Source organism: Siniperca chuatsi, linkage group LG10 (genome assembly GCF_020085105.1).
Source record: "Siniperca chuatsi isolate FFG_IHB_CAS linkage group LG10, ASM2008510v1, whole genome shotgun sequence".
In the NCBI taxonomy this organism is placed as follows: Eukaryota; Metazoa; Chordata; class Actinopteri; order Centrarchiformes; family Sinipercidae; genus Siniperca; species Siniperca chuatsi.
This window is the reverse complement of record NC_058051.1, coordinates 1,371,328-1,377,680: the sequence shown is the minus strand read 5'-3', so window position 1 is coordinate 1,377,680 and position 6,353 is coordinate 1,371,328. Positions and strand designations below refer to the sequence as shown.

The window sequence follows — 6,353 nt, the reverse complement described above, 5'->3', positions numbered from 1 at the left end:
AACTAAAAGCAATGTTCAAAGAGTTCATGAGACATGAAGCAGCAGCGTTACTTAATATACTGGCCACGGCGGAGACCATCAGAACCTTGTCAAATGCGACAACAATCAGGCAGCAATCGATCGTTGCAACTCCAAGCGTGGACCCAGCATCGCTCTTCCCGTCCCGCAGCCAGCATAGCAGCGTGCCAGAGCCAGCTGCAACTCCAGTCAAAGAATGAGCACCACGTTATCAAGCGCTGCAGTGCTTCGGCACATGGACATCAGGCACGAGGAGAGAAAGGTAATTATAAATAGTCGGAGTTTGAAATTCTTTCATATTGCCGTCCCACATCACATAACGTTACATCGTATCTGAAAACTTGCATGTCCAAATACCAAACAAACAGGATGATCTAAATATTTTTATATTCAGGGCCAGGCCTAACTTACTCTATAGCTTAGCTTGATATATTTATAGAATGGCAATGGTTTCCATTCTTATGTAGGCCATTAACAGTTTGTCACCCCTTATCGACCCCCTTCTGGAAGGGACTGTGAACCGCCCCTCCCAGTGCCTAACGTTATATTTCCTCTCGTTTGCCCGCAAACATTTTAAAGAGCACCTAATTATAAAACTATTGCTACTTTTTCGCATTTGCTCCTTCATACAGTACCTTGGCATGCATTGAGAGGAAATACATAACATTAGGAAGTGGGAGGGTCGGTTCACAGTCCCTGCCAGAAGCGCTCATTTTAGCAGCGGACTGGTTCAGAAGCAGCTTGTCCTCATCAGAAAAACGGCCCTATAGGTCGTTTGTGCAAGCAGCTAATTTTGACCCATATTTAGGTTTATTGTTTGGCCGCAACCTCTAGTGGCAGTAGTAATTATGACAGGAGCCGAGGAGGAAGTCAGGTGACATAGTATAAAGAGCAACAAAGTCCACATTAGGAGGTAGCTGGGGTGACTGATGGGTCAAACAGGACTTTCATCCAGGAGACCGGGAAACAAGTTCCATGAGAAACCTTTTTAACGTTGACTTATTTAAACTTAAGTAGGTGACTCATGTCACGTAACGTACTTAAGTGGTACGCCTGCTGCTGGCACTTTCCAATGGTCACATGTCATTTTGGGAGTCATGACAATCGACCTGTTGTGTTGTTTAGATATGAGAATGTTGTTCAGAAGCCAGACAGGTCATCTAAAGAAAAAGTATAAAGTAGGACATTGTGTCATTTTACCTATAAAGTTAAAAACTTTATAAATTCTATTGGTGTTATACAAGAAACCACATAATATTGAATCAGTAAACTTTTAGACATTTGTATGTGTAATTTATCAAAAAGAAATACTGCACATATGATACATGACTTCTACACGATTATGTAATTTCTTAGCATACGGAAAAGTATAAAGTAGTATAAAGCTTATACTCGGATACAGGTTCATGTCAGTACTAAATATTAAAGATTAGAGTAAGATTTAAAAAAAAATAATTCACAGATCTAAAAGTTAATGTTCACATCAAAGAGTATCAATGCAGCAGTTGTGGTTCATGCGGTAGGCTACAGTAGAGCGGGTTGTCCACTAATCACAGGGTTGGCGGTTCGATCCTCAGCTCCTCCTGTCCACATGTTGAAGTGGCAAGACACGGAAGCCCAATTTGCTCCTGATGGTCAGACCAGCACCCTGCATGGTAGCTCGCTGCCATCAGGGTGTGTCAAATTGTAAAGTGCTTTGGATAAAGGCAGCCATTTATTGTGTTTCAAATACATGACTTGACCTCTTATGCATAAGATACAAAACAAAAAAGCATACAAGGCCTACAGTATTCTAGTTACTTTTAGATTACTCATTAACAGCACAGCTTAAAAAAAAAAAAAAAAATTATGAAGCAACTAGCAGACATACTGTACAGGCTCAGTCAAATCATAACAACCAATAACTTCAATCCATGTAGACAGCACACTAACAATAGCTTCAGTGTCCAAGCAAACAACCTACAGTATATTATGATCTCTATGCTGTGATCTTAAGGAGATCACTACAGAACAGTTTGTCCGTTCAGATATGCAGAGGTATGATGACTGCATGTGATTGTTTGATACTTTGAACTATTTTGATCAAAGGTTGCCAGCTTCACCTTTCAGTAGATGTTGGTAAGGGTGCAGTAATCTGTTTGCCCACACACAGGCTGACATTTAGCACTGTTTCACACATTTGAGGAAACTCAATGAAGATATAACCACAACTGTATTATTTGAAAAAGAAAATTGTCAGGGAGAAAAGCCCTGGAGGGAAGTGCAGCTAAATGATGTCAAATTATAGATTCACAAGCAAGGGACATTGTTAGCGTTTTAAAGAGTTGATTTTGAACTATTTTGGATGTTTTTTGAAGCAGTGTTTGTGTGTAGTAATAAAAATAAAATGTTACTAGCATAAACAGAACAAAAATTTCAACAAAATGGTTACAGTACACATGGTCTGTTGTGAATGTGTGGCGATTGGCCTGGGCTGACTAGATTTACCTGATTTAGCTTGAATTATAATCCCAGTCCCTGGCTAAATGGTTGAAATGTTTAGCTTCTGCCACTAATAGTACAAATGTACTTTTATATAGTTAATAGCATTAAACGATCCAGTTTAAAAATTGGTTCATATAAACACATTTGAAACATGGTTAGTGTTAATAAAGGGGGCACTTCAGTTCATCTGATAGGGCTGCGGAGGTACGTCTGAAAAGAAATGTTGGGAATCACTGCTTTAGAGGACAGGGTCTGTATATTCTCTAGACTGACAGCCAATGCAGTTCCTATACTTCTTTTGCTTCTGCTAAGTTCCTATATGTATACTTAGTGAGCTCTCTTCTGGGCAGAGGGAAAGGAAAGACAGGATGAATTGTTGTTGGACAGATCTGTCTGTTATTCCAGCCCGCTCTGTTGAAATGTCCCCCCTCCCAGGTTCAGCTGGAGAGAAGCATATATATACAGTATGTGATTACACTGCCTTTTCTACCTTTAACTTAGTGTGCGCTGACTTCATTTTTGTTGGATGAGAGACATTGCTCTCGGGGGGACCGAGGAATGCTAGAAGAAAAGATGGATATTGTGCTTGAAGGAAACAGTACCTGGTCTCACGCTCCTGCCCTCCAGGGCCATTTTCATTGGGTTGCCAGTCAAAAGGGACCCCATGCTTGGCCTGAAAAGCAAAGAGGTGTGAGAAAATAGGTGTAAGAAAGAGCAGGGAGGGGGTAGTGTGTATGGAAGGAAGCAGAATTTTTAAGAAAGGAGGTATTTTTTGAAGAGATGCATGAGGCATTACAGTACATTTATATCTTCAAAGCTAGTGGGACACATTTTTGAATATCTGACAGATTAAAGGTGTCAGTATGCATCAAACAAAGAGCTTCTAAGATTGTCCAACAGCATCTGAAAACCCCTACCTCCAAACCTTTCCAGCAGAAATTAAGAGATTGTCTAAAAGTCTGCACCGTTTACTCCATTTGTAAAAATCTTTACATACTTCAGCCTCTTGACATGTTCAGGCGACACATTGTACAAATAAAGACAAAAACAAAAAAAAACTAAGTCTTAGTAAGGTGTTGTTCCACCACGAGCTCCCAGAACAGCTTCACTACTCCTTGTCAGATTTCCCTCCCGAACTCTACAATGGGTATGATCCACACACAATCTTTAGTTGTTCAGAGCCTCCGGAGTCTGAAGCTTGCACTCCCATTGGCTGTCCACAACCATGGCCTTCATACTCCACACTTCCAAAGGATATGAAGTTAATTAGTTAACTTCAGTTCGGGAGCAGAACCACACCACACCTCTAATCACCTGTCAACCATCCTGCTCAGATTTCCTCAACCCACATCCCTTCTTATTCAATCCGGTGCACACCACTCAAATGGGTATATTTGTTTTCATCAGTCTGCTTGAGATCGTCTACAAAAGGTAGATTCTCTAATGCGCTCTTGGCTGTTGATGCATATTACTGCTTCTGGGTTGTGGATGTTTATGACTATGGCAGGTACAGTGATGGTGGACCCTGGCCAATTCCATATTTGGCCAGGCATTCATTGATGTAAGTCTTAACTTGTCTAGTGACACTCTTCCAAATGCAGAGCACCTGGGACCACAGCCCCATGTGTTTGTGGCTGAAGAGGCATTTCCCCTGCAGCCATTTGCCAGCACAAACCTCTAAAAAGCTGCAGGATCTGCAACCACCGCTTGTCTCAGGCACAGGTAGTTGCCCCTGAAAAATGGAGGTATGTGTGAAATCTCAGAAGATTTCATCAGCAGGTTAAATACTGCATAAAAAGATAATTTGCCATGTTGTGATACACCCTTTCACTCCACTACATTTGAGATTTGACTTGCCAGTGTCACTGCTAAATCACTTAAGTAAAAGCTGCATTAAATACTGTGTGTAGGTTAACTGGTGCAACAACAATTCTTGGAAAGGGACCATATTCGTAAAGGAATTCTTATTTTGCAACGCACAATGGAATAGGACTTAAATGCAGACTAGCAGGTAGAGCTGGTGCAGATCAATAATTTATTAATAAAAAGACTTACATTGAATTGGTGGGTAAAAGCAACTCTAAGCAGATAAGCAGTCCAAAACCGAAAAACAAGTCCAACAGCGAGCAGGCAAAAGCCACAGACAGGCAAGGTACAAGGGGAAACAAAGCCTCCAGAACTCACAGGTCCAAGAAACCAGGATACGACGACGATCTGACAACTGAACAAAGGAAGGACACGGACTAAATACACTTTGGCTAGGGAGACAACGAGACACAGGTGAAACTGATCAAGACACAGGTGAAAACAATCAAAGCAATCAAAGACAGGAAGCAAAACTAAAAGACACTTGAGGGAAGGAGACTATTTCAGAATAAAACAGGAAATGACTGAACACAAACCTCAAAACCATGACAATCTCACTGTTTGTGTGTTTTCTAATGTTGTTCATTGCTGTTTTTAATATATGTACATCCCTTTGAGGCATGCTCTGTGATATCGGGCTGTAATAAACCTGATTTGACCTGACTTGAGTGTTACTCAATCAGAAGTAGAGTGTTACTCGGACAGACAAAGCGACGGTGAGACACATACTATAAAGAGTGGATTAGAGATTGACACATGAAGTTGATCCTGCAACCATTACAAAGTTCCCATCAAATAAACCAACTCATTAAAGCAGTCCTGCGTACTCTCATCTCTTAACTGAAGTTCCATAATTCATGCAAATCTTTGAATGTTGGCAGATGTGGCATATCCACTGTATGTTTCATGTTTTGGGACTAATCAATACACACATGATTAAAGCTAATGCGCTATATAGAAATCTAGCCTTCAGGGCATTGCAGTCTCTTTATCTCTTAGTCTTTCTATACATTCATGCATATGAATTCCGAGACGGTTCAAAGATCTTGAGTTGACCAGAAGACAGGATTACGCTGCTCCTGCTATCAGATGCAAGCTCCTTGTTATGCTAAAAGGCGACTGAAATGTCTCAACACAGACGCAGCCTAAAAGGCATCAAAAGACAGTCGCAAATGATTTCTAAAGAGCTCAAAATTATCTCTGAAAAGCATGCTTTGAATTTCTAAATAGACACTGTGGAAACAGCACTTTTTATTCCTGTGAAAACTCATCTTTGCCATTATTCTCAACAAACAAAACAGATAACCGTCCACATCCATCTTAACCAACTGGGAAGGCTGCTCAACTTTGAACATAATGCATTTCACACATGTTTAGTTCTCTCAGGGTGGGAGAAAATGAGGTGAATTTTCTACTTTGTTTTCCTTGCCCCGACCATTTGCAAAACCAAACTTGAGATGTTAGCTTTACATTTGAGGAAAAGCATCAATACCAATACCATCATGCAAATAAATGATATCTGGGTCTGGGCTATTTGCAAAAGCATCATCTAGTCCGTTTTTTTGGAGAAAGCCACCTCAGAATGAAATGGGTGAGGGATACAGGATTATTATTGTAGAGGGAGGCCTGCAGCCAGGATCCAGCACACTGTTTGGCTCTGGGAGGTGGATTCTCTGGATGGACTGAGAAAAGGCGTGGGGTTACACTCATCGCCAGCGGTGATGTCATCTCATGTCCTGATTTTTCACTCTTTTTACCAAAGAGTCTGCACTGTGGGAGACACTTGGATTTTTTCTGCATCTTTGATTTGTCCTTAACCTAAAGGGCTTAAAGGAACATTATCTAAACATTGAGCAGCGTTAGGCAAGAATGTAATCAATTACCCATTACATATTACTTATTGAGAAAGCAATTAAATTACTTTGCTAATTCCTCAACAGCAAAAGTAAGAACATTACTTGTTACATTACTTTCCATTACTCAGT

General features: G+C 40.7%; 1 long non-coding RNA gene across 1 annotated transcript; it reads right to left on the bottom strand.

Moving 5' to 3' along the window:
• Window positions 1-1,718: 1,718 nt before the first annotated feature.
• Window positions 1,719-4,738, bottom strand: LOC122883446. Its single transcript, XR_006379627.1, has 3 exons — window positions 4,558-4,738; window positions 3,105-3,175; window positions 1,719-2,943 (listed from the first exon to the last, which is right to left on the bottom strand). It is a non-coding gene; the product is annotated as an uncharacterized LOC122883446 (long non-coding RNA).
• Window positions 4,739-6,353: the final 1,615 nt, after the last annotated feature.